This window comes from Gopherus evgoodei, chromosome 8 (genome assembly GCF_007399415.2).
Source record: "Gopherus evgoodei ecotype Sinaloan lineage chromosome 8, rGopEvg1_v1.p, whole genome shotgun sequence".
NCBI lineage: Eukaryota > Metazoa > Chordata > Testudines > Testudinidae > Gopherus > Gopherus evgoodei.
Window position 1 is genome coordinate 96,833,673 of NC_044329.1, and position 27,910 is coordinate 96,861,582.

The following is a 27,910-nucleotide window of genomic DNA, read 5'->3' on the forward strand; positions in this document are numbered from 1 at the left end:
CCCCCCAAACCGGGACTGTTGGAACATCTGTAGATGGCCAGGTGTGCAATAATGACATTAGAGGTAGACTGTGTTGGGTTTTTTAAAAGGAGGTGGGTCACATAAGGGGGAATTTAGAATAGAATTAGTTCTTTATACAGCATAGCAATATTAACATAAAACTGTGATCATTAGAGGCCTGCTCCTCCAAAGTGCTGACTACCTTTGTCAAGGTTCTGAGCATGCTCAACTGCCATGGACCCCAACCTTCCTAGGTGCTGAGCACCATCTGAGAAGCCCTGGACACTATTGACTCCAGTTCACACCAAAGTCAATGGGAACTGAGGGCGCTCAGCTCCTCTCAGAGTCAGGACTTCAGGGCCCATTTGCAAGCCCACTAAAGTCAATAGAAAGCCTCCAATTGGCTTAAAATCAGCAGATCGGCAGATAGTGTTTGATGTATCAGGGATCAATTTACCGCATCTCGTCTGGATGCGATAAATCGATCTGCAAATCGATGCCCGTACTCCATCTCAACAGGAGGAGTAAGCGGAGTCGATGGGGGAGCCGTGGCAGTCAACTTGCCGCTGTGAGGACGGCCAGGTAAGTTGAACTAAGATACACAACTTCAGCTACACTATTCACGTAACTGAAGTTGTGTATCTTAGTTCGAACCGCCCCGCTAGTGTAGCCCAGGCCCAAGAGACTTACATGCACTATATAGAGCTAAATCCTCAGCACTTACTCTACAGTGCATAATTTGATGTGTATCATAAGGCATTTCTTATTCCAAAAAAAGATTGTGTGTGGTGGGGGGAAGCTGATAGATATTGACTGGGTTGGCATTACCCTTTCCCCCAGTTCTATCATTTATGGCCAAAAGATACTTCAAAAAAGGCTGACAATACCCATCTACTATGATACTTGCTTAGTGTGTTCATTTCTATTCTTTTAGAAGAGCCTGAAAATAAGATTACAGTCTGTGAGCAAAGTGGCGCACCATAGGCCCTGATCCCCAATCTGAGGATCTAGACACTGCTATAATATAAATATAAATATGAAAGTAGTATAGAACCCTTAAACAGTAAAATAAGGCTGCAGAGACAGTAAACTGACGGGCTCAACTGTTTTAGATTAAATGAACACACATATAGGTTTGATGGAAATCTGATGCCAAAATACTAATTTAAAATTACTTAGTTCCTGTGAATAATAAATGTTCATATATGCAGCTTTCTATCTGTCTTGAATACTTACAGAGCGCCATCATTCTAGTACTGCATAATCTTTAATGTCTTCATCCTCACCACAACCCTGGAAGGTAGGGAAATGCTATTATCTCAATTTTATAGATGGGGAACTAAAACTAAGATCCTCAAAGGTATTTTAGACTCCTACAGCCCCCTGAAGTTAAGTGACTTGTCCAAAGTCAGAGAGAAGTCTGTTGTAGAGCAGGGAATTTAAACACAGGTCTCAGAAGGCCTAGGCTGGTGTTCTAACTATTGATCCCTTCTGCCATACTAAAGCTTTCCATTTCACAATTACCTAATCCAGTCTTTGTTCTCCAGCATATTGGGGGGAAAGTCCATTTTGCTCCTGATTCTAGCTGATCACTGAAAAATTCTGCAGAATTTTCCAAATGAGTGTATACTTTTATCTATTGCAAGTTATACAGAAATAGCAACCTACAATCAGATGGGTTCAAACTAATGAAAGGAATAAAACAGAAATCAGAGACAGAGATCCAGAATAATCATTATTTTCTTTCCTCGTTTGATTGTAGTTTCTGACAATTTAATAAATAGATTTTCAGTTTAAATAGTACTTTGAAAACAGGATTCATTTTGAAAACTACAACCTACAAAGTTCATAGTGAAAATAGTTTTGATTTAAAAAGTTAAAAATGTGTTATTGACAGAAAATTATTATTATTTTATTTGTATTGCAGTAGCACCTAATCACAACTCAGAACCACGTTAGGCACTGTACAAATGCGTACTAAAAAGACAGTCCCTGCACCGGTTTGGTGCAAGCCATCAGCATGTTTGTTAAACTACTAGGCCACAAACATGGAAGAACACACGTGTCAAGTAATATACAGAAACTTTTTTTATACAGTCACATTGTGTTATTCAAGTCTCTCCTCTTTATCTGAAACCGACAGACACCTTTCTCAAGGGCAATAAATTACTCTGCAGTGGTACTGAGTGATTATAGTCTTCAGTACTGATGCAGCTTTCTTTCCAAATCACAGTTCAGCATAAATAGTATGTCACATAATTTTGGACCTAATCCTGCATTCTTTAGTAGTCATTTTGCTTGAGTAAGGAGTGTAGGATCAGTCAAATTATGAAAATTCTGTTTAATATGAGATACCTACTATATATTTTGGTACATGCACATTTTTGTGTTTATGACAATATACTTCCCAAACTTCGTCAGTTTGTTTACTTTTGGTACTATTTTGCTACCACATGAAAACAGCCCATTGAATACAGTGATTTGTCTTGTGTTGACTTACTACACACTGAATCTGAAATTTAATAGTTGAGGTGAAAATATGGCTTGGAAGATGTTACTTGAATTTAATAAAATAAGATTGTAAGGAGGTGCCCTGGCTCCCCGCTGCGCCTGAGAGGGACGAGCCAGAGCAGGTGCCTCAGTGGGCGGAGTCAGCACTGCCTGTCCCCGCCCCCCAGAAGTCAAGGGGCGGGACAGGAAGTATAAAAGCCCGGCCCCAGTGCTCAGTTGGGGGCAGGCTGCTGGAGAGGACAGAGGCTGGTGCCCAGCCTGCCCTGCGCCCACTATCCAGAGGAGCGCTGGCCTGACCTGACCTGCCCCGTGCCCACTATCCAGAGGAGCGCTGGCCGGACCTGCCCCACACCCAATATCCAGAAGAACGCTGGCTGGACTTGCCTCAGACCCGGTACCCGGAGGAACGTTGGCCTGACCTGCCGTGTGCTTGATACCCCGAGGAGTGGCCTGAGCTTCCCCACAACCGGTACCCGGAGGAGCCCATGGTCTGGGACCCCCCAGACGACGTTGGCAAGGACCAGGTACCCAGAGAGGGGGAGGTTGGAAGTGGCCCAGGGGTAGCCGACCCTGGTTTGGCTCCTGAAGAGCCCGAACCCATGTCAGTGTATTGCGGCCAGGATCCCCACTGACCGCAGCGGGCCTTGACCGCTGCTAGGGCCTGGGGCTGGAACGCAGTGGAGTGGGAGGGCCTGCGTTCCCCCTGCCACTCGTAACCGGGTGGCAGACTCCCCCTCTTCCCGCCTATTGCCACTGCTCTGCCCTGATCCAGAGGGCCAGAGCTAACTAGACTTGTGTTTGGTGCCCTGCCCGAACCAAGGACGGGGCCCCCTTTGACTTTGCCACTGCTCTGTCCTGATCCAGAGGGCCAGAGCTAACTAGACTTGTGTTTGGTGCCCTGCCCGAACCAAGGGCTGGGCCCCTTTGACTTTGCCACTGCTCTGCCCTGATCCAGAGGGCCAGAGCTAACTAGAACTTTTACTGCCCGCCCTGCCAAGGGCCTGGGCTGATACTGTGTTTGCTCAGCCCCTGCTAGAGGCCTGAGCTTGAACTGCTACTGCCCCGCCCTGCCCAAGGACTGGGGCTTATTTACTTTGAGAGCCCCGACCCCGGCTAGAGGGCCGGGGCTCTACCTTGTTTGCAGACTCTGTACCCCCCTCAACACCTGCAGAGGGGCTAAGCCTACCCGGACTGCGGCGGGCTAGGAGGCGCCCTGGCTCCCCGCCACACCTGAGAGGGACAAGCCCCGACGCGACCGGCTTACAAAGATTAACACTCAGCAACTGCACTATACTTTATAGAAAAGTTATGACTAAGAGAAAATGGGGGAGTATAATGAAAGACTCCTCACAACTTTTATTTATACCACACTTAGAATGCTTTCCTCTATTCTATGTTGAACTTTTTTCTGTGTGAGCAATGAAGTTTAAAATTAAGACGAGACATATAATATTTCTCAAACTACAAGAATTAGTGATCTGTTTAAGTACCATGTTTGTTCCTTGTATTTTTCTTTATTAGAAATAAGTCTGTTAAATACAAGCATCCTACTTTTCAGGCAAAATCTCTCCTAACTTTGTGCATGGGGACAGTGATTGGGCATGAAGAATCTCGGTATGCTAATATCTGACCTTTCAGTATGAAAGCTTCTGGTACTGTGTATGTTGAATGATGTCTGTCTGCAAATCACTCCAAGAACTAGAGAATGTATGAGGCCTTTATTTATCAAAATAGTGTAATCCGTCATATGAGGTAAGTGTCCAAATAAGGGGTAAGAATGTGTGCCAGTGGAAAGCTGATCACTTTCCTAAGGTGTAAAGAGAACTTAAAAATATATGAGCACAAAAGTTTTGTCAATATTTATCTGTATTTTTCTACGTTATAAAAATACTCCTACAAGCCCAAATTAAATCTCCCCTAAATGTGAAAATATTATATGCAAGTTGTAGAATTCACTCTAGGGAAGACAAACTTTTCTTTGTATTGAGTTTTACAAAATCCACTTTTTATTTTTAAACATTTTAAGCAAGGAAGCACTAGTGATTAAATTTAGTGAAAATTTTAATACTAATCTTCAGTTTTGAGTATTAAATTCAAATGTTTACTTGTTGCTTTTTGTGCAAATAGTGCTTCTGTCAGCATGTGCTCGAGTTGAAGCTTTTTCTAGGTTTTCTAAACAGGTAAATTATATGATCAAGGTTTTTTTTGTTTTTTTTTGCCTTCTGCTCCACTGTTCAGAAAGTCTAAATGTTTTGTATAACATCTAATAAATCCATTAGCTTCAGCATCAGAACATTTTTCAAGTCTTCATTACTGTAATGCTGAGACCTTCTGCATTATAAGTATTGGCAATCTAGATCCTTGGTTATGGGCAACATGGGGTGGGTAGGATCTTTCTGCACAGGTTGCTTTATTTTGCAGAATATGAGATTTCTTCACAAAAAAATAAGTTTGTGGTTGTAGAGCTGTTGTAGTCAATGACCTGCTTACCTTCTGGAAACAGACTAAAGTGCACTAGAAAAGGAGAGAATTTCTTCTATTCATCTTAAAGGGGTGTTAACTTCCATATCAAGTTGGGACAATTGCAGTGCTAATACTATTAGCAACTAGACACAATACAAACACAAAAAGAACAGGAGTACTTGTGGCACCTTAGAGACTAACAAATTTATTTCAGCATAAGCTTTTGTGGGCTACAGACCAGTCTTTGGATGCATAGACTGGAACACACAGGAAGAAGATATTTATACATACAGAGAACATGAAAAGGTACTCTGAAACCAATACAAACACACAGAAATGTGATTATAAAGGGACTAATGAATCCTGGTTTTGTTCATTTGTTTTTGTTCTGTTTTTACTCCTGTATACACACACAGATCACAACAGGGGACTCAGTTATTCTAGATAAATGCAGTGAACTCTTTTTTTAAATGTAGCTGTTTCTAAAGTTCTGTTCCCGTTTTATGAAACAGGTGTATTGTTACAATTGCAGTTTAGCCAGTTTGCTTAAATCAAATATAATATAATTTTCCATTTAGAACATGGAAAAGCTGTGCCTGCAGATTTTTCCCCCTTGGCAGGAAATAAGCATTTCCCTACAGATGTATGTTTTTAATCCTCTTCAGATTTGGATTGTCCCTACTTGTAGAAACTGTAGTAGCGATCCACAGTATGTATAGAAACAGAGCTTCTCATTTGCAATTTGTTCTGCACTTAAATTCTCTTAATGCCACAGATAAACTTTGGGAAAGTTATATCACAATAAACAGTGAGGGGTGGTTTAAAATTGTATGTGCTGCTGTATTATTAGGTTTCACTGACATTGCAATTATCATTTGAAGCTGGCAATACCCTATTAGCTGTTTAGTCAGATACAGAAATAAAGGCATGTATGAACATTCAGACACTTTTATGAATGGAAAATATTTTTGAGATTTCCCCCCTACTTTCTTGTTTGTCCTGTATACACCAGGACCTATGTCTTCCAGAATCCCTGTATATGTCACTTCAATATTTAGACACAATACATAACGCAACATGATGCATTGTTACCCCGTCCCACCGCCCCAGACAAATCATATACTTCTTTTATTAGCTAGTCAATCCTCAATCTTTAGAAAAGTAAATATCCAGAACCATTTGCTTTTATTTGCACACACAGGAGGTAAACCCTAGGACTGCAGTCTCCGCTCTAACATCTGCATCGCTGGAAGTAACAGCGACGTAAAACTGACATTTGAGCATGGTGCTAAACACCGTACAGATCACAATTTTTATTCTACAATTGATTTCGCAGCAGGGAGGGTTTTAACTCCTCGAGCAAAGGCACAAAGAACCAGAACAAAAATGATCACAAACAAAAAAACAAGCGTTGTATCCCCCCATTCCCTCTCTCTTGTATACTCATGAATCGGTGGAGAGGGAGGGGGAAATAAATGGTGTTTAAAAAAAATCGTAGTCTCATAAGCTGCCAAGTCTGCCTTCCGAATTATTCACGAAGTCAACGGTAGCCATTTTCATTTAAGGTACAGAAAAAGGAAGGGAGGGGGAGGTCACGAGGAAACCCCGCAAAATACAAAACAAGCCGTAGGTAGAGAACCGAATCCACATTCATCCAGTGATTGTTCTACAGTCAATTCATTTCGAATGGCTGCGCTGCACGGAGCTTGCAGGGGAGGTGGGGGGGGGGAGAGGCAAGGAATAATCAATCCATGCTGTGCCCGGTCCTTCACCAGCCGCTGCTGCTGTTGATGCAGAGGTTAGCAGCTGCATCGTGGTGGTGGTGGTGTGATTTTTTTTTTTGCCGCAGTCTACGTCCATCATATAAACCAACACGCATTGAGATGAATAATGGAAGTACAGTACTGAAGACAGCCACGCTGATTTATCACAGCGAATCATTCACTGCTCCAGCCCCGGCTCTCAATTATGCCACTTTAAATCACGCACACACAGAGAGAGATAAGCTGTTTGTGGCCAGATCTGAGCCAAACACAGTGAGAGAGAAAGAAAAAAAATCCGGGTTGTTGAACCGAGGAAAGTGGGAAATAAAAGACAAAAAGGATCTCCCCCCTCCCCCAGCGTGGACAAGCGCTCTGTAATGCAGCTTGGACGAAAATAAAGTCTGAACAAAACTAGACGGTGAGACAAGCACGTAGGAGAGGGTGAAACTGACGTTAAGGCAGACTCCCTGGGAATCTGGTGACTGGGAAGCAAAACACGCTCTCCTTTGCACGCTCTCACACGATTTTTTAAGAGAAACGCACTAGAACTGAGTTGCGACGAAACTTGGCTTTAAAAATATTCACACGCTGGACACGCTGCAGTTGAGGTTTCTTTGGAGAACTTATGGTGGGGAAGAGAGACCAGGCAGCCATCTGCACGTAAGAGAGGCGAAAGGCAGCCTTGCTTTATAATCTCGGATGCCAAGAATTAATTGCTAAACTTTCTTTAAAGGGTCTTGGGTTGTGGTCAAAATGCACTAGAGGGCTCCTGAAAGACGTGTATGCATATATCTATAGTGTCTTTCGGGACACACACGCACACTCTCTCTCTCTATGTATTATGGCTCCCAACCAATTCTAAAGTAGAGACGGATACTTGACAAATGTATATACTTTTAGTCTGCATTCATAGATCATTTAAAACAAATCAGAGCTAGGTGCCTCTATTAAGAGCTGTTGAGTCTTTCTGCAAATCCTGCCAGCATGGTTTTGCACAACATTTTTATTATGTCTGTTACTATTCTTGTTTTATTAACTGGCTGTAAATCCCTGCAATTAACACAGAGCCCTTCAGGTAACGTCCAGACGGTGCGTGAAAATCGATAACAGCAAGGACATTCGTAATCAGCGCTTCCGCCTTGTCACCTTCCCTCTGGTGACGAGGTATTACAGTGATCGGAGGTCGGTGTGAAACGGGACCCAGCACAGGTGCTACACTCCTACCAAGGGACGGCTGGTGAGTTACCTAAGGACTGAGTGGAAGCCTGAACACAGAATGTTTTTACACGTTCAGGTTAGGCATTTAGCACAACTAATGCAGTTTCGCATGTTCATTCTAGATGCATTTTTGAATGGTAGCGAAAGACATCTTAAAAGTGTTTGTGGCATTGCTATAATCCGTATAGACACAATAAATCGTAACATTTCCTTCCACGGTCTACAAGGTCCATGCTTACTGTTGTGACCCATAGCGGTGGATTGTTGATGTGAACAGAGTGCCATTTTGTTCTCTTATCGCAATCTAAGTCAGAAATATATACACGCACATTATGGGTGGGAGTTTCAAAAGTGGCTTTAGAGCCAGAGGTTTAACTGAAAGTCAATGATACTTGTTTTCCTAAGTCACCGAGACACTTTTGAAACTCCCTGTATGATAACACCCCCCACACACATATTATAATGTCTACAAACAACTGATACGTATAAGAAATACCTGTGTTGAAATCAAAGAGACCAGCACACTAGTGGGATGCAAACATTTTCTCCTGCTCAAAGCTTGTTAGTGAGAAATAAGAGGAAGCAAGTGCCCGATCACAAATCAAATCTTCAGCTTTATTTTCACTCCTTACAATTAAAAAAACTGTTAATATAGATTTAAACCTAATCTGGCATTTTACAAACTTATTACTAGGCTCCAAACTTTGTACACCAAGCGAATTTTGGCATTGTGTTCTAATTTACCATGACTCTAAAGATTACAGACATACCGTCGCTGTAATATTAAACCTCTATGTAAACTGTTACCTCTGGCCTTCAGTTGGGAAAATGGTACAACTTCGTAGAGGAAAATGTAGAGTTAAAAAAATTAAGAAGGTAAAAGAAAGCTACATTACTAGTCCAGTCTTTAGAACAGTGTATGTAATAAAGCTTTGGGGTTTTGTCTTTGTAGAAATACCCCTCTCTCCAAGATTTAGGTATTTCACACTACAGTTGCAAAGGCCCCTGCTGACGTCTCTCAGGTTCATAAGTCTCAGCTGGCAGGGTCAGTACCCTTCATCCACTAGAGCTTTAGAAATATAAACCTGAGGGTGAAGATCAAGTTTACAATCATGCAAAAAAAAAAATCCCCCTAAGTCTGTAGGAAATTTTCAACTGCTGCAAGCACTAGTGAAATTAAACCACATCACAGAGTCAGTGTAATTAGCACAAATCAAAGCTGAGCCTGTTTTTTAGAGGATGTGAGGCTGCAAGTAATGTAAGTCAGTTAGAAAAGAGATGAGAGACTATAAATCAATCCTACCGAGGAAAAAAATCATGTATGCTCTCCCCCCTTCCATGAGAGGGGGAGAAAAATTAACAGGAGTCGGGATTGACTCCAAATCAGCACAAGACTCAGAGTGGGGGAAGCATCCGTAGACTAGACGGGTCATAAAGGAAACCTCTGCCCACAGCCCAACCCACGGAGAAGAGACAGTTTTGCCATTTGGCTTTTGAATTTGGTTGAAGGGTGAGTGTTATGAGGCCCAGAGCTGGAACTGTTCTTCTCTCCGCTGACTTACCTGGCTCAAGACACAAGGCACCTCGGAGCACTGAAAAGAATAAAACCAACACAGCAAGGCGAGCTTTCCAGGGGGCTTAGGCGAGCCTGTCCCTCCACAGAAGCGTTTCGGTGCCCAGGGTAGGTTGGGGAGGGTCCCGAGGGATTTCGCTCTTCCCCAGGAGCGGAGACAAGCAACAAGGAGGGCTGCCCATTGCCTGGCTCCTGCTCGTGGTGCCCTTTTGGGAGGCGAAGCTGACACTTGCCCTAAGAAGAATCTCTCCCGGGACGTCCTATATCTAGCCTAGCCTCCTACAAGACCCAGGGACCATCTCCAATTCCCACTAGAAACCAGCTCGGCTCCCGCTGCCCGGAAAACCCAGGTTAGCTGAGCAGCCAGAGCTGGAGGGCAAAGGCCTTTGCCGCACACTCATGGTCATAACCAGCGTCCAGGGGGGTTCCAGTGTATCCTGTAAACCCTTCAGGAGTCAGATACCCGCCCCCCACAACTGGGGCAAGGACTGCGGGCCCCTTAAACAGCTCCCCCTAGCCCAGGGCGCTTCTCCCCCAGCTGGGAGGCTGCACCCTGCACTCCTTGGAGTGAGATCTACCCTGACTCCAACAGGCGTCTAAGGCCTCGATCCTGCCACCATTAAAGCCTTCGGGGAGAGCAGGATGGGGCCCGGGAGGAGTCCCCCGAACACAGGAGGGAGGGGGCATGGCGCGGGGAGGACGGAAGATTTCGATCCGTGTTCACGTCCAGCAAAGACGGCAAGTCACTGGCCCTCGCAGCATGGAGTCGGGTTCCAGCTGTGCCAACGCAGAGCGCTGATGACAATGGCTGGGGCAGTTGGGGGGGTTGCAAGGCACACACGAGACACGGCCCAGCAGCACCCTGGATCCTACAGGACACCAAGCTCCCCAGCAAGGGCAGCAGAACATGTCTCTGTCCCCCAATCCTGGGTGTGCTGGGGGGCGGGGGAGAGAGCCACCGGGAGACTCCGGTTCACCCTGGCTTGAGTCTGGACAGATGTGACTGGCACACGCGCAAACACGTTTCACGGCAACTATTTCAGCATTAAAAAAAAAACCTAAACCGTTTATCTGGAGTCTTACAACAGCGCTGAAGTCACTTGTACCCTTGGGCCAAAGGAGCAATTATCGTTTCACTGCCTGGGGCTCCGATTAGTAACTTTATGGCGTCTGGTATCTTTATGGCCGGCTTGGAACTTCAGCCTAGAAACAGAGCCGCGGCGATCAGCACCTCCAGGGTATTCACCCGCTTCCCTTCCGCCCAGCCCCCTCTCCAGCCTGGCACGTGTCAGACACACCTCTGGGGCGCCCAGCACTGCCTGCACCTACGCTGGCCATTGCTCTGCCTTACGGGTCATTACCAAAAAAGTCAAGCAGATTTAATCAGAGCAAGTTATTCAATCTACACAGCTCGGGGGCTGCTCCTGAAACCCCCCTTCACTTCATTCAAGGCAGGATCGGGCCCCGCTGCCTTTGCAGAGATTAGAGACCTCCAAACACTTCCTTCGGCTGGCATCAGTGCAGGATTGGGCCTAACTGCCTGCGTCCCTGGTGATATCGAATCGATCCTAGTTCATCCCTATCTGCATTTTACCACACGGGACAAACTGTTCTCTGAAAAGCCACAACCAATCATTTAATTTTAGATGATTTTATTCAAAGGTCCTTTTTTTACAGTCGCCTGTTACTTCTTGGTCACTGATCCTTTCTAGGAAATATTGAGACACACTTTGATTTAATTGCTAGGCCACAGAGTTGCTAGATAGTTTTACTTCCCCGTTATGAAATGTGTGTGTTCATGGATCATTAGTTCCACGCCAGAGCGACTTGCAACTACACCCGGTTTGTGAATGTTAGAAGTTCACCTTCTATATTTTGGCACAAAATACTTACAATATCCGACAGCAGGTCTATTATGAGAGAGTCACTCCCAGGCTTTTGGCTGGTGAAATTAAAGTAACCTAGTTTTGTTGTTGTTGTCGTTAAGTGCAAACTACTATCCCGCACCACTCCGGAGGGACTGGGAAAGTGCTGCATACTGACTCCTTATCACAATGCACAGGGCCTGATCCTGAAGCCAAACTTCAAAGAAGTCAAAGGGAGTTTTATCGAAGCAGACAGCAAGATGAGGTCTGTAATTTGCATGTAATGACTAAAATGATATAGGAGGACTTACTTCAAATTAAAGACGTACAAATGGGTTATATAAATTACCGTCTACTTCGATTTAAACAGTGGGATCATAAGAACTCAGGTTGAGCCCCTTATCCCCCAAACTTCCATTAGGCCGCAGAACAAAACAAAGTTGAATTGCAGTGCGACTGGTTTTCTTTAAAAAGTTAACAGCGAAAAAAAAAAAGACAGCTGGTGTTCACAGTTTCAATATTCTTAACGTGCTCTTAAGAGGTTTGGCAGAGTTTAGTCCAGTACTTTTAATAACGTCGCCTTTAATAGTTTAAATACCACGTGTAAAATGTATTCAACCGACATCATGTAATTAAAACCATAAAATAATAATATACATTGCAGGCTGTGCTCTGTTGGGGAGATTGAAAGATAAATAGCTTTTGACGATCAGGATATTTTGCTAATGTAACAACGTTATGTGATTAATTTTTTAAGCAGTGTAACTAAATAATTTTGTTTTCATTTGTTCGTCTCCACACCCGATCACTACTCAATTACTTATTTCACGTTGTCTCCTAGCGAAACAAAACAACCAACCAACCCTATTCTACTATTTTTAAATCAAGGAGGATTTAATGCACTGCCTAATACCAAGTACTCGTAATATGGCAATAATTTAGGCAACAGATTAAGGAAGATATACAAACTAGTAATATATTATCTAGAGAAAATAGAAAAATGAAATGTCTAAAAGTGTAAAACGTGGTGCAATTATGCATAGATCCAATTTAATATAGATTTTTCCTGGTTTTCGTTGATAGATTATATATATATGTATATATGTGTCACACATACACAAATCTCCTAGAAAGTATATATATTTCTGGAGCCTAGCCTCTGTCTACTTTCACAGAAGATTTGTCTTTATGTAGACCAAACTGCCACCTGAACTTTCACTGACTTCCCTAGGAGCAGTAAAGAACAGAAGTAAAAGGCCCGATCGAGCTATTGGCCACAATCCCGGTTGCTTTCAATCGACCGATATTCGGTAGGCAGTGGAGCTCAGTGTGAACGGGGCTGTATCTTTGCTAGACTCTTTCCCCAAAGACAATCGGGGGACAGAGACTTCATCAGTAGCGCACACGGCTCTGGGCTGCGTAAATAACCGAAAAATCAAAGTAAAGGCACACAGGAAAACCACCTTAGCGGTTCCCCAGCGCTGGTGGCGAATGGTCTTTGCGCCGAGCCTGGCGGTTCCCCACGGCTCGCCTGATCTGCAAAGGGGTTCCTGCCACCTGCTTGCCTTAGCAAGAGGCACCGCTGCTAACCAATTTGTCTTATTGAACATTTCGAGAGCAGCTTCATTCTGGGCTGGAAGGAGCGCCCCGTAAAGCGACGTGGTAAAACTCCCGCTGGCCGCAGACTTTCAAAGGGAGAAAGTTTGGACGCTCCAGATTTCTTTTTGGTACTGGGGGGGATGCACGGGGGTTGGAAAACGACTCCGGCTGCAGCAGGTGCCATGGGAGACACAGACATCACACAGTGTCCATTCATCTGCCTCATTCCCACTCCCCGCACAAGTGGAGCGGATTCCCCCTCTCCCTTTTCGTATAGCTTGGTGCCCTCACTCCCCAATAGAAACGTTGCAAACGTTATTTCCAGGCCCCGTACACTGGTCACCTCATCCGGGCAATATCACAGGCCCCTCTGCCCAGCTCTACACCGGAAATCTGGCTGGGGGAGTTAGCCTGCAGGCTAATGTGTCTTTAGCAAGGAGGGGCTGACTTAATATGGCTTGAAGTTAAAACTTTCTTCCTTAGTTAAAAAAAAACACCCATCAGCGTTAGACCCCAGAGGCTGGGATTTTTCTATCTACTAATCCCAAAATCAGGAGTGGTATTCGGAGTAGCTGGCTTGTGTGCTCCCCTGAGTCATCCCTTGACAGGGAGTGAGACGGTCAGCGCGCCACCTAGAGGCAATCCCGGGGTATCACCCCGGGAAAGTCTGCAAAGCTCCTTTCATAAGGTCTTTGCCTCAACAAATGAGACGTGCTGCAGCTGTGGCTCTTCCTCACAACGTGTTTCCACGGAACACCTCCCCCCACTTCACCTCAGCATAATCTTAAAGATTTTCACCTGCATGTACAAACCCCAAGTGGAAAAATATGTTTGATCCCAAGGAGCCGAGCCTATCAGGCTTCTGTTTCACCCAAATAAACCTTGCACAGGGCCAGGGGAAGGGCCCGGTCCAAGATGCAAAATGTCCATGTAACGCTACCTGGTACTTTGCGGAATGATGAATGTGTACTTTGGCTCCAGGATGTAGGCAAGTCCCTTTTTGCACAGTAACAAGGAAATGGCCCAACAGAATAAAGTGGTTGAAAGAGAAGAGCCAGAAGAAAAATCACCACAAATGTGCAGCTGAAACCAGCCAACATCCCGGTCCCCAAAGCCACTGTTCCTAAAGTCCCAGTTTCATCACCCCCTAGTAGTGAATTTCGGAACAGCAGCCTCAGGGGAGCTTGCGGTCTGAGTCTTGTGACTGCAGTTGTTGCTAGGCTCAACAATGAAGGGTTTGACTGAATTATAACCAAAGCACTGATTCTAGGTCAGGTATCTTTATTCAACTGATTCTTTATGATCTTCAAACCCAGGTGGCAATAAAGCACACCTATTACATCCCCTCTGCTTTAAGGAAACCACACGACCTGAACTTTTACGTATGGAATATATATGGAATGAAAATAAAATTATACAGTGCTCCAGTCCTTGGAAGTATTACAATTTTTTTTGTCAGCATTCAACCACACCAATACGCATTATTATGTATTTGTACCTGCATATATTCCCTCTGCATTGTTGTAATCTTACAGAATTACAACTTAACACAAATGCTTCAAATTGTCTAAACAAGACCTCTTATTTTGTGTACAGTTCTGAGCTTACTTTGTGCGCATAGGTGTGCACTATCAGTGATCCATGCAAATACGCAGATAACAATGCCTATTTATCAATTCATGATCTCATTATTATTTGTATTACTGTAGCACCTAGGCACCCTAAATCATGGACCAAGACCCCATTGTGCTAGACACTTTACAGACAGAAAGAGACGGTCTCTGCCCCAAAGAGCTTGCAACCTAAGTATGCATTTAGAGGGACTGTCAGTCAAAAGTAAAGACAGGCTTGAGACGCTTTTGAAAGTGTAGCCCTTACACTGGAGTAGATCTGAATAATCTGTATAGTGGTGGCCAGTATTTGGCGTACAAAACACTCCTTGGTGATTCCTAAAATTTTTAGTCACCTGTACCAGTTTACCACACTAAGACTCCTGGCTGTTTCAGCAACTTTCTCGCTCTCCCTTTTGCTGCAGCAGAAAATCTCTTCCTATTCCCACCTCTATGACCCTCTAAAGGCCCCGTCCTGAAAACTTTACTCATATGAATCCACCCTCATACAAATAATCCCACTGCTTCAATGGGATTATCTGAATCAGAAAGACCTGCAGTCTCAGGCCCTTCCATGGAGTTAATCTAACCCATCATGGAGCCTGGGTTTCTCCTGCTGCTCAGGGCCATCCCTAAGCCAAATGGCACCGCAGGCAAGGAGCATCTTCAGTGTCCACCTCCATTTGTTAAACTTTTGAATACTTTACAGCATCCCAAGGTTGGCACCCCAGATGGTCGCCCGCCCCTAAATCTGGTCCTGCTGCTGCTCCAAACCCTTGAGCGCACCAGGCTGGGATTTAGAGTAGCCTAGAACTGCTGTAGATTAGGGCATGCAAAGGTAATTGACAGGCAGGCAACAGGGGAGCACAGGGGATCAACCCAAAGTGTATGGGCCCAGAATTTATCATTAAAGTAGGGAGGAGATTCTGATGGGGAATGCTTAACCAGAATCAATGGCAAAAGCCCGAGATAACTGTATTGATACATGTACCAGCCCTTGAGAATAAGTGTTCTAGGATGTCTGGCAGGACATGGTAATTTTGCCCTGTAGTCACAGTTTTACACAGCTCCTCTGCAACTATAAACCCTTATGAGAACACTACAGTATTCTACAGTAATGGCATTAAACATTACAGTTCACAGTAGTGCTAAGGCAGTTTTTTTGACTGTTGTCGTGCAATCTTAGAGTACTGGGGTATGTGAGTATGGATGTCTATACAATAAGGGAAGGTCATTGCATGGGTTTATGTAATGCATGTAAGGAAAGGAGAGACTCCTCACTCTCAAAGATAAAAGGACAACTATAAGCCAAAATAATACAATCAAGATGGAGATCTCTAGTCCAATATGTAGATGCAGCATCTTTTCCACACATTTACCATTGCTTCCTTAAGCTTTGGTGTGTTGATAATATGTTAGGTATATCTCCATATATATATATATATATATATATATATATATATATATATATATATATATATATGTATAGAGAGAGAGAGAGAGAGAGAGAGAGAGAGATGGAGATATACCTATCTCATAAAACTGGAAGGGACCCTGAAAGGTCATGCAGTCCAGCCCCCTGCCTTCACTAGCAGGACCAAGAGCTGATTTTGCCCTAGATCCCTAAGTGGCCCCCTCAAAGATTAAACTCACAACCCTGGGTATAGTGGGCCAATGCTCAAACCACTGAGCTATTATTAAAGCCCAATTTTAATTATTCTAATTACTTGCTTGTTGGAAAGGGGAATGATCCTGTTGGAATTACATCCTGCTCTGTCTTCTTCATCTTAACTTTTGCAAACATGGATATTTACACAATTCGAAAGGATTTGGAGATGAGGAGGAGATAGAGAGAAAAAAAGTAACATTCTCCTGGGAAAATAAATGACACATTTCTCACTACTAGCAACCCAGCTTTTCCAAGGAAACCAGCAGCGCTTCTCATTCATCAGTGTCACTTTTCAATGGCTGCTCTGTTCGCAATGGATTTGTAATGATCAGAAAAATTCCAGTGACCTTCGATTAACGCTTCAGTCTTTCCCAAGACTGGCCTATGTTTATTTAAAGGAAGAGATGCTTTTTCTTGCAGAAAACAAGAATATTTGTAAAGAAGAAATAAATTATGAATAAAATGAAGGGTAAGTGGGTGATTTGGATGTTAGAGGACATATTTATCTAGGAAGATAGATCTTCAGCTGGTATAGACTGGTGTAGCGCCATTGACTTCACACATCAATTTATATCAGGTGAGGATTTGGTCCAGCAAACTTAACATATGGGTCCCATCCTGCTACACTTGCTCACCTTAGCCATCCTTACTTATCTGAGTAGCTCCACTGAAGTCAATGGGGCTACTTGTGTGAGAGTAAAAGTTTCAGGACCAAGCTCCCTGTCTGGATTTTCATTGTTAATCTGTTCTGGAGAGCAAACATATCGCACATTTCTGAATGTTAATTTTCCCTTACTTTATATTTATCACCTGTTTATTTTCATCAGTGGGCACTGTGGCTGAGTATTTGGCTTCACTTCGAAAAACATTTCCAGTTATTTTCCAGATGGATATCATTGCACATGCATGAATGTGGGACATACTCTTATATTTCTCTAAACATTTTTATATTTCTCATATAACAATATATAAATTGTTATATGAGAAAAGTGTTTATATATTATGTAATAATCTCTGACTAACGGTAAAACGAACCATAGACCCGTCAGCAATGATTTTCTAGAAGAGGCAAGTCTGCACCTTAGTGTGTGTGTGCACAGATTTGTGTAATATTTTTATTAGGTCTTCTGGGACCATTTCGCTCAGCCCTGTAGAAAAAAATATTTTCATGCAAAATCTCAGACATTCTGATCTGAAGGAACACTTTAAATCTATTCCATACAAATATTTAATGTCAGCTTCATTGAGTGACTTAACCCTTAGGAGAAAAAATTTCCTACCCCAAACTAATATAATAAATAAAATAATAATAATAATAAATAATTAATAACCTTATGGACTCTGCAGTTCATTTTTCTTTTACCCATCTAATAAAATGGGACACTAGAGGGCGTCCTTTTAATGTAATTCAATAATGAAGTTCCGACTTGTGCAAACAGAGCACAATTCTCATAATGGGAATTTCAGGGGCTGTAATTGGAAGTATACCTTGCTGAGATGACTTTTTCCAGCCCCTTGGACCTAAATTATTATTCATTGCTCCAAGAAATTACGAGTATCCAGAACATAAGATGAGAAGCAATACTAAAAAAAATGCATGCGAGATTTGATTTGCTAGAAGGTTGACCACATTTCACAGCATGTCTGTGAACTATCCACGTGTGTGATACTAAATACCTTTCACAAAAGGAGGACTTTCTGAAACTGGGGTAGCAGGAACTAAGCAATGAGACTGTCTGAATTACACTTTAGAATATAAGATCTACAAAGTATAGTGGAGAGTTGGTAGTGATTTATTGGTAGTGGGAGAAGCCAGGGAAATTCCCTCCTCTGAAAATCCGTTTCCTGCCTCTGAACACTCAAACCATCCCATCCACGTAATTTCTCCCTCCTCATCTATATACATTTTTCGTGCTTGGTATTTACAGATGAATGATAGTATTGTAATACTATCAGCACAGGCCTAAGGATCAGCGCCCTGATTCAGAAAAGTACTTCTGCATATGAAGAGTCCCTTGTGTATGGGGCCCCCAAGGTTCTATTCTGGTCTTTGCTATAGATTTCTTCCGCACTCAAGAAAGTCACTTAACCTTTCAGTTCCTCAGTTTACCTCACAGGGATGATGGGGGGATTAATTTGATAGTGATTATGAAGTACTCTTAGCCCCATATATGTAGAAATAGCATGTATTATCGTAACTCGATATAATGGTCTGTTGTTAATATTTATGATTTTTATTGTAGTGGTGCCAGGAGGCCAGGATGCCACTGAGCTTGGCACTGTCCAGACATACCCAAACAGCTAGTCCCTTCCCCACAGAGCTTACAATCTACGTTTAAGATGAGAGCCAACAGGTGGATATGACAAAGACAGCTAAACAGGAGTGGGGAGAAACACTAGGTGACAAAGAGACAGTTACGTACACAGCAATAGGTAGCAGTCACTGCACACCAGCCGGCTAACCACTGTCAAGGGTTTCACAGGTATCATACCATAGGTGGGTTTCAAGTCATCCTATCAGTTTGCTCTCGATGTAAGTTGCTCTGTTATTTCCCTTGATCCACAGCTTTGAGAGATTTGCTACTCTCTTAGGAGTTTCACAAATAAATCACGGAGGGTTAAATTCTGTTCACTAGGATGCGAGCAGACATTCCCCACTGACTTCAATGAGACACTCATGTTGGTACCTGGAGGCAGAATTTGACCCTATGGTCCAGAAGGAAAGAACATAAATTTAGTGGCTCCCTTTCTGAAAACTGATGTTCCTTAACATTTTGCAATAACATGTCTTTGGTCTTTGCTAAATTGCAAACGTGTAATTAATTTCCTAGCACTTGTGCAGAATACTTTAAAATGGAAAAATGAAAGTCCTCTATTAAAATGAAGCTTGATAGTATGCACCTGCCACTAATGTACTGTACACTGTGTCTTCCACTCATTACAGAGATGATTTGGGTTGAGATCAAGAGTCATATAGTGAAAATCACTTCAATACATGCCTGCTCATATGCATAAACTCCTGTGTACCAGATGGCAAAATATAATGACATCTTAAACAGCTAATTACATAAACCTTGTAATGCAGATAATTGCTGAACCAAAGTACAGGTTAATAATTTCCCACTGTATTGCCTGGCTTGAGATTAATCCTCAAGGAAAGTTGTGACAATTCTAACACACTAAAGTTCACCAAGCAGTAATTAAAACTAGCACTTAAATCATTTGACTTTCAAACTCTTAATTATGATGCAGTAGAATCACTTTGTAGAAACCCAACGTTTATGGATAGTTACATGATAGCTGATATTTCATGTTCCCTTTTGTGATGCATCTTATGTGGCTAGTCACGTTATTCTCCAGAAGAATATAATAGTAATAATTTTGGCACTAATGGTCATTTAGAAACTTTGGTTAAACCAGTGGCCAACAACAGAAGTTATCATATCTAATAATGTAATTACACTTTTTACAGTGTACATATGGTCAATTTGGCTAGTGGTCAATTAGTCACTTGATGATATCTAATTGTGATGGCTGCCATTGTGGCTGACCCCAGGAATTGAACTTAAAACATTACTTTCTATAGCTTGAGCTACAGAGCCTTAAGGTAGAGCTATTAATGGACTTAAAGCCCCTGTTGACCAGACACAGAGAAAAACCTCTATCATCAACCCTGGGCAAAATAACAGGAAAGCTGATATAGTTATTCAGTGGATAGAGAATTGAAATATAAGAATATAATTAATGTCAGTCAACATGATTTTACGGAAAATAGATCTTGTCAAACATACCTGATTTCACTCTGATGTGATTGATTACCGGCTTCGTTAATAAAGGTATAAAAGTAGATGTATATACTTAGACTTCTGTACAGAATTTCACTTAGTATCCTATGACATTCTGATTTAAAAAAACGAGCGCTCTACAATACCAATAGTGCACACGTTAAGTAGATTCATAACTGGCTAACTGACAGATCTCAAAGAATAGTTATCAATGGCAGCTTTTTTCAAAAGGGGGTGTTTCTAGTGGGGCTCTGCGTGGATCGGTACTAGGATCAATGCTAGTCAACATTTTTATCAATAGTCTGGAGGTAAATATAAAATCACTGCTGACCACATTTTTAGATGACACAAACATTGACGGAATGATAAATGATATGACTGCCCTGGCCCCATCATTAAATGATCTGGATCTCTTGAAAAGCTGGGTCCATTCAAACAAAATGCATCTTAATACTGCCAAATGCAAAGGTAACAAGCAGTACAGCCCAGACCTCCAGAATGGGGGACTGTATTTTGGAGAGCAGTGACGCTAAAAAATATTTAGGGGGTCACAGTGAACAAGCAACTGAACATGAGCTCCCAGCATGATGCTGTGGCAAAATGGACTAATGTGATTCTTGACTGTACAAAGAGGGGAGTAGTGAACAGGAGCAGGGAGGCAGTGTTGGTGAGACCAATACTGGAATATTGTGTCACATTCCACTGTCTATATTTTCAAAAAAGATGTTCAAAAATTGGAGAAAAGAGCCACCCAGGTGATCTGAGCGCTGCAGAAAATGCCTTACAGTGAGAGGCTTAGAGTTTGATCTGGTTAGCGTATAAAAAGAAGACTGAGGGCTTGTCTACATTACCCGCAGGATTGACAGGCAGCGATCGATCCAGCGGGGGTCGATTTATCGACTGCTGAGCGCTCTCCCATCGAATCCGGTACTCCACCGGAGCGAGAGGCACAGGAGGAGTTGATGAGGAAGCGTCAGCTGTCGACTCATTGCAGTAAAGACACCGCGGTGAGTAGAACTATGTACATCGACTGCAGCTATGTTATTAATGTAACTGAAGTTGCATAACTTAAATCAATCCCCCTCCCCTTCTCAGTGTAGACCAGGCCTGAGAGAGTTGATTTGATTATGGTGTATAAATACCTTGCAGATACTAAAGAGCTCTTTAATCTAGCAGAGAAACAAAACACAATAAGAACCAAATGTCTGGAAGCTGAAACTGGACTAACTAAAATAGAAATTAGGCACAATGTTTTTAAACACTGAAGGTGATTAACCACTGGAATAAACTACCCAATGCCAGTGGTGGATTCTCCATCTCTTATGTTCAGATAACTTTCTGGAATATATGTTTTAGCCAAACACAAATTACACTGGGTGAAATGTAATGGCCTGTGATATGCAGGAGGCCAGACTAGATGATTGAATGGTCCCTTCTGACATGAAACATACCTTCACATGTGAGTCACATGAACATGTGGGACTAGGCAGTGATTTGGAATCTACATCCATGCAGGGGAATAAGAGGGAGTAAACACCACTTTGGCTGCTCAGCATGAGCTACCTGCCTGGTGGCTCCAGGCACTCAGGAGGAAGCAGGTGCTGCTAGAAATGTACTTAAAAATACAATGAAACCTGTAATTCTGCACAAAAATGAAAGCTGAGAAACTTGTCCTTGAGGCCACATAAAGCCATCCAATGAGCCAGACCCACCCCACAAAGAGTATCTGCCACCTCCATACTGGGCATTAGTTCTGTTGTTTCTCTGACAAGTAGCAGTGGATGTCCTCAGCTTTGCATGCCTGCTTCCCAGTGGAGGAGAAATCAGTGTCACGAAGTCTGGGTACATTCTCCCTGTCTCTTGTTTTATTAACACAGATTCACCAAGCCTAGAACGAGGGTGCGTGTCACAAACAGCACGCAGGGCAATCCCAGGCTTTGGGAATCTCAGCGCAACCCCAGCGTCCAGTTCCCAGGGACCAACTATGCCTCCAGAATTAACTCCAATCAGAGATCAAAGTAGAGAGCAAACTTTCCTGCTGCTCACACAGCTTCCACTAACCAGAACCTTGCATAAGCACAATATATAGATTGTCTTCCCAAGACTAAAAACTTGCTCAGATGCTAAGAAAAAGAACTTGGCATGTGTAACACTACCAGCTGATGATGTCTGCCATAAAAATTCAATATAATCCCAGATGAGGACTGTCATCTACTGTGTATCTAGAATCATTTCTTTAGGGGCTGCAGTGTTCTTTGGAGATCTTCCATCCAAGTTCTGACTCAGCATAATCCTGCTTATTAAATCTGATGAACTCATAGCCCAAAGTGGGAGGGCTTCGGGATAAACTCAAAATATCTGACAACAAGCATAGATGTGATTTTCAAGATTACTTATTTTATGGTCTGTGTTCTGCAGGAGGTTAGATTAGAGCAGGGGTCGGCAACCTTTCAGAAGTGGTGTGTCGAGTCTTCATTTATTCACTCTAATTTAAGATTTCGCGTGCCAGTAATACATTTTAATGTTTTTAGAATGTCTCTTTCTATAAGCCTATAATACATAACTAAACGATTGTTGTATGCAAAGTAAATAAGGTTTTTAAAATGTTTAAGAAGCTTCATTTAAAATTGAATTAAAATGCAGAGCCCCCTGGACTGGTGGTCAGAACCTGGGCAGTGTCAGTGCCACTGAAAATCAGCTCGTGTGCCACCTTTGGCACGCGTGCCATAGGTTTCCTACCCCTGGATTAGAGATTCAGCATAGTCCTGTTTTGCCTTAAAATCTGTAAATTTATTAACTCATGAAATTTATCTCCCAGGTACATGGTTGTGTTGTTTTTTAAAGTTTACAAGTAGATACAACCCTAACAGAGTTCTGTCTTTATTAAACAAGTGTTTGAGAACCACAGGTCAGAAAAGTGAATCAAACTGTACAAATAACAAATATATTTTGCATTCTATCAGGGCTAATCAATTTCAATAGCTGCATATTGGTGAAAACTTGGCATTTCCTTGTGAATCAGACTTCTGATTATTTTCGGATACAGTATCTTATCCAGCAGCATCTGGAGTTTACAGCTCAGATTCTGGCCACTATCTGTATTGAGTTCAACACAGTCTGAGAGGGGACAAAATTGGATTAGCCCAATCTCCTCAGATTGCGAGGCTAATAAGCCTCCAGGCTGGTTCTCGGTGACTGTGTGAGAGGACTGTTATTTACGGTACATTGATAATCCCAAGGTGAAGCGATATGATGAGTTATTTGAACTATAGGAGAGAATTAGTGTCTTCTCCTTTTCTTTGAAAATAAAGTGGACTGATGTAGGTAGGTGGCCTTCCAGAAGTGGAAATCTAGAAGAGAGAACAAGAATATACTATAAGGCCTACCCTCTTCTGTTTGCAACATTCTCTTTTGCTTAAGAATTCTGGCTACTTACCATAATATCAGTGACACACTAAAGGTGTAGGACATCACTTTTTCACTGCTGGTTTTGACAAACTAGAATGAGGAAACATTACCCAAAGATCTATGCATTTTGTACTTTTATATGAATTTTCTTTTAAATCAGAAGACTGTATCCCACTACTGTTTTCCAAGAAGTGTTCAGTAACCATCTAATAATACTAATCCTTATAAATATCCACCAAATGAGAACAAAGGTCTAAATTCTCCTACCTGGCTTCGGCTGTATGGACTTTCTCAATGGAGAAATCAAAGGTTTGTCTTCTCTCTTCTTCTCCCTGGAGATGCTTTTGGGTTGAAGGGTCAGACACAATATTTTAGAGGTAAAGAAATACTCTCCCCAAGGCTGCAGCGTTCTGACATGTCCTTGCATCAGAGAACATCAGAAATAAACAGACAGATCGGACAGATTCTGGGGAGAGATTTGACCTCCAAATTCTGTTGTCTGTTGGGGGTGGGGCATTGTCCTGTAGTACTATGTAACTTGAGCAATAGAAGTGTCACCAAGGGCTAGATCCTCAGCTGGTGTAAATCAGTGTAGCTCCATTGATTTATACCAGCTGAAGACCTGGCTTTTCACATTGCTTTCTTTGCCCAAGTTACCTTTGTTCTTTGAGATTCCAAGACACTTACACATCAAAACAGTAGCTGTCAAACTGTACTTCTCACTTAATTACATATAGATGCAGATTGTAACATTAGTTGCAACAACATATAATCACTCATTTCTTCACACGCACTGCTAGCCAACAGGAACACAGCAGCTCCTAAAGACTTTGGTTTAGCTTATATGCCTACGCAACCAAATAATTAAATCCTTGGTTACTAGTCTAAAATACCATACCGTACAAAGAACAACTCACAAAATAAGAAGTACCACTATTATTCACATGAACTCTTTTGCCTTGGGTTGTTCCTGAAGAAATTGGTGCTACGGGTCTAGAGAGGACCAAGGGGAGCTAGAAGCCAATGTTGAGGCACAGGATATTCATGAATTTCCAAGTTCTGCTGATTCAGGTGGGTGAATTCCCTGATGGGGTAGCAGAACAACAAATAGAAACCAGGGGTTCCTGGTTCCAAATAGGCCATCTCATCTAACCATTGGTTACACGTAACTGATGTGAATGTACTATCCATTCACCCACCCACCTACATTCTTAGTATTAGCACTCATCACCATACTAAATAATCTCCCAACAATCTCTCTCTTCCTTCTCTGCCATTAGGAGGCTGATTTAGGAGTGGGGGTCTTAACATAAGTGAATACAAAAATCGGAGAGTGAGGGTATTGCTCTGGGAAAGTTTGAACACGGGGGTGAGTTTGGCATTTAGATTCCAACTCGGTGAGGCTTGTGGTTATTCTTATTCCATCCAGCAGTGAGTTCCACATCCCTGGTGCGTTTATTTTATGGTCATGAGCCTACTGCATTGGTTAACTGTTTCATTGCTGTGGAATGTAACTGGTGGAAGATCCTGGGTCATGGAGACAGAGTGTTTCTCTCAGGTAGCTAAGTCTAATTATATGTAGTGCTTTGATAACCAGACAGAGATGTTTAACTGGACCCTGTGTTCACTGGGGGACCATAAAGAGCAGCCTAACAGGATAATGTCTTCCTAGAGATTGTTGTTGCCAAGCAGATGGGCCAAGTCATACTCTGAAGAAGCTGGAAGTTTCTCAGGTCATGGGAAAGCTTTCTGGTTTTCAGCAAGTTTGTGGAGATTATACGGCTGCTGCTAACAACTGGGTAACTTCAAAAGCATCACCACCATCTGACAGGCAGATGAACTTATTTCACGTATAGTCCAGCATCCCTGTACCTGTGGAGAAATACCTATCACACCCCAGCTTCAGTCATGTCTGCGCCTGGGTCTGTCACATCAGGTCATGTCTGGGTGTGTCACCAAGATCTTTTTGCTGTGTCCCCTATATCTGTTTAAAATACAGAATAATTCTTCTCACCAACATGAAGAAACTAAACACAATGATTATTTTGGACCCTTCCAGCTTCAATAATTTTTCCTCTCCTGTCCCACGCAGGTCAAACAAGCTCCTAGAACATGGCTCCTGTTTAGGTATTGACACTAGCTAAGATTTTCAGATGCGACTAGTGATGTGGGAGGTCTCACATTTAGGGTGTTCAGCATGAGAATGGAGCCTGAGTGCAGAGGGCGGGTACTGAGCCTCCTTTAAAGTGGTTCATGTTGGGCACCCAAAATCACAAGTCGCTTCTCAAAACCTTAGCCACTATTCATATTTTAAATAATGTTATTTCCCCCTAATTGCTTATGGAAAGGGTAGAATTCCAACCGGGAGCGAGGAACCGATTCTGAAGTGTCATTTTCCCTTCACATTGGATTGACCATGGGGTCTGCTTCTGGCTCTGTCACAGACTTCCTGGGCTACTTTGGACAAGTCATTTAAGCAGAGATTTTCAAAGGGATTTTGATGCCCAGTTCCAGTGAAAGTAAATTTAAAGCCTAGATAATGTTGAAAATCTCAGGTTTAATTTTTCTGTGCCTCAGCTCCCCATCTGTGAAATGGAGATCATAATGCTTCCCTACCTCAGCAGAGCGTTGTGTGGATAAATACTTGGGAAGTGCTATGATCTTATGGTCATATAAGTAGATAGATCCATAACACAAGTCTTTCTTTTCTGCATTCATTTAACCTATGTGGATGGTTGTCAATAGATATTTGTGTGCATACAAGTCAATAACGTAGTGAAGAGCAAGCTTCCTTCATGAAGTTGAAATCCAGAATCTATTCAGTAAAATAACATCCTAAATTATCTCATTTAATCTATATTTCTATTCTATTGCTGATGGGGGACAGAGAAACATTAGACCACAACACTTTACTATCTGATAACCATGTACAATGAGTTGATCTCAGTTCAGTTCTTAGTGAACAGGCATCCACATCTGAAAGAACTTGCCAAACGAGGACCTAGGTCTCACATGATTTCTTTTATGTCGTCAACTAAAACAGGAGTTCTCAAACTTCATCGCACCGGGACCCCCTTCTGATCATGAAAATTAGCACATGACCCCAGGAGTGGGGACTGAAACCTGAGCCCACCCAAGCCCCACCATTCCAGGTGAGAGGGCCAAAGCCTGAGCCCCACTCTCCAGGGTAGGCAGGCCAAAGTCGAAGCCCAAGGGCTTCAGCCCCAGGCAAGAGGCCTGTAATCTGATCCCCAGCCCCCTGGGGTGGTGGGCTCAGGCTTCAGCTTTGGCCCTGGGCCCCAGCACGTCTAAGCGATCCCAATAAAATGTCCCGACCCAGAGTTTGAGAATCGGTGAACTTACAGATTTTGTACTCATTGAATAATTTCCAGAATATTTTTTAAATTACCATCAGGGGAAAAATTCATTGGTCTATAGTTTTGAGTGTATTGGGACCATATGCAAAAGTAAATCAAGAGATCAGTAGGCAACACTCTATTTTGCAGTATCCATCCTTCCAGGTTCTTATCCACTAAATTGAAATCTGCACTTTCCATCCAACTCCAAGATACCAAACCTGACGTTGATCACATCAACAGGGTGAACACATAGTTTGACTCTTAGTTAAGAGAGGAACTGAACCTAGATCTTCAGAGTCAAAGTCCAACACCCAAGATAAAAGACCATGTCTATTAGTTTTTCAGTCACTTACGCCCTGATCCTGTAAGCTGCTTGTGTGGGCAGAACCTCGTACCCAGGCAGAACCCTAACGAAGTCAAGGGGGCTTTCAGTGGGGACAGTGGTTTACATACGTGGAGCAGCTGGCAGGATCAGACTGCCTTACAGAAGCCCATATATATATATATATATATATATCCATAGATAGATCTATATATGGATAGCATCATATGACACTATTAGCATTTTTTAATCTTAGAAAGCACTGGTAAAACAATTTCATTAATTAAAACATCAGTGCCCTTGGTGCTTGTATATACTGTGTTTTGATTTTAATTCATGGAGCCTCGCAGTTAGTTACACTGGTGCCAAATAAAAATGCTTCAGTGGAACTTTCCGCAGATTAAGCTGCTCTTATACAAAGTTTTATACTGACATTACAACACATTTGATTAAAATGCAGAACAATTTCAGGTTGGGTGTCATGTGGCTGTATGCAAGCATAAATTTAACTGAGTCTGCAGATGCAACCATGCAGGTATTTCTGTAATTTTGACTCAGTTGGGAAAATTGTCAATGTTCAGTGGCCCACAAAATCACACATCCATTTGTGGTTCAGTTCATTGCAATCAGAGTTTCATAATCACTTCACTAGGGATCAAGTATCAGAGGGTAGCCGTGTTAGTCTGGATCTGTAAAAGCTGCTTTCACTAGGGATGGGTACTGAATTCCCAAGTAAAACATTTGTGAATTGGGTCCGACACTAGA

General features: G+C 42.5%; 1 long non-coding RNA gene across 2 annotated transcripts; it reads left to right on the forward strand.

Moving 5' to 3' along the window:
- The first annotated feature begins 5,237 nt into the window (after positions 1 to 5,237).
- LOC115656046 lies at positions 5,238 to 20,953 on the forward strand. Of its 2 annotated transcripts, XR_004001570.1 has the most exons (3): positions 5,238 to 7,397; positions 7,803 to 7,974; positions 20,914 to 20,953. It is a non-coding gene; the product is annotated as an uncharacterized LOC115656046 (long non-coding RNA). The 2 variants fall into 2 exon arrangements; XR_004001569.1 differs by lacking the exon at positions 20,914 to 20,953 and having other exon boundaries at positions 7,803 to 8,169.
- Positions 20,954 to 27,910: the final 6,957 nt, after the last annotated feature.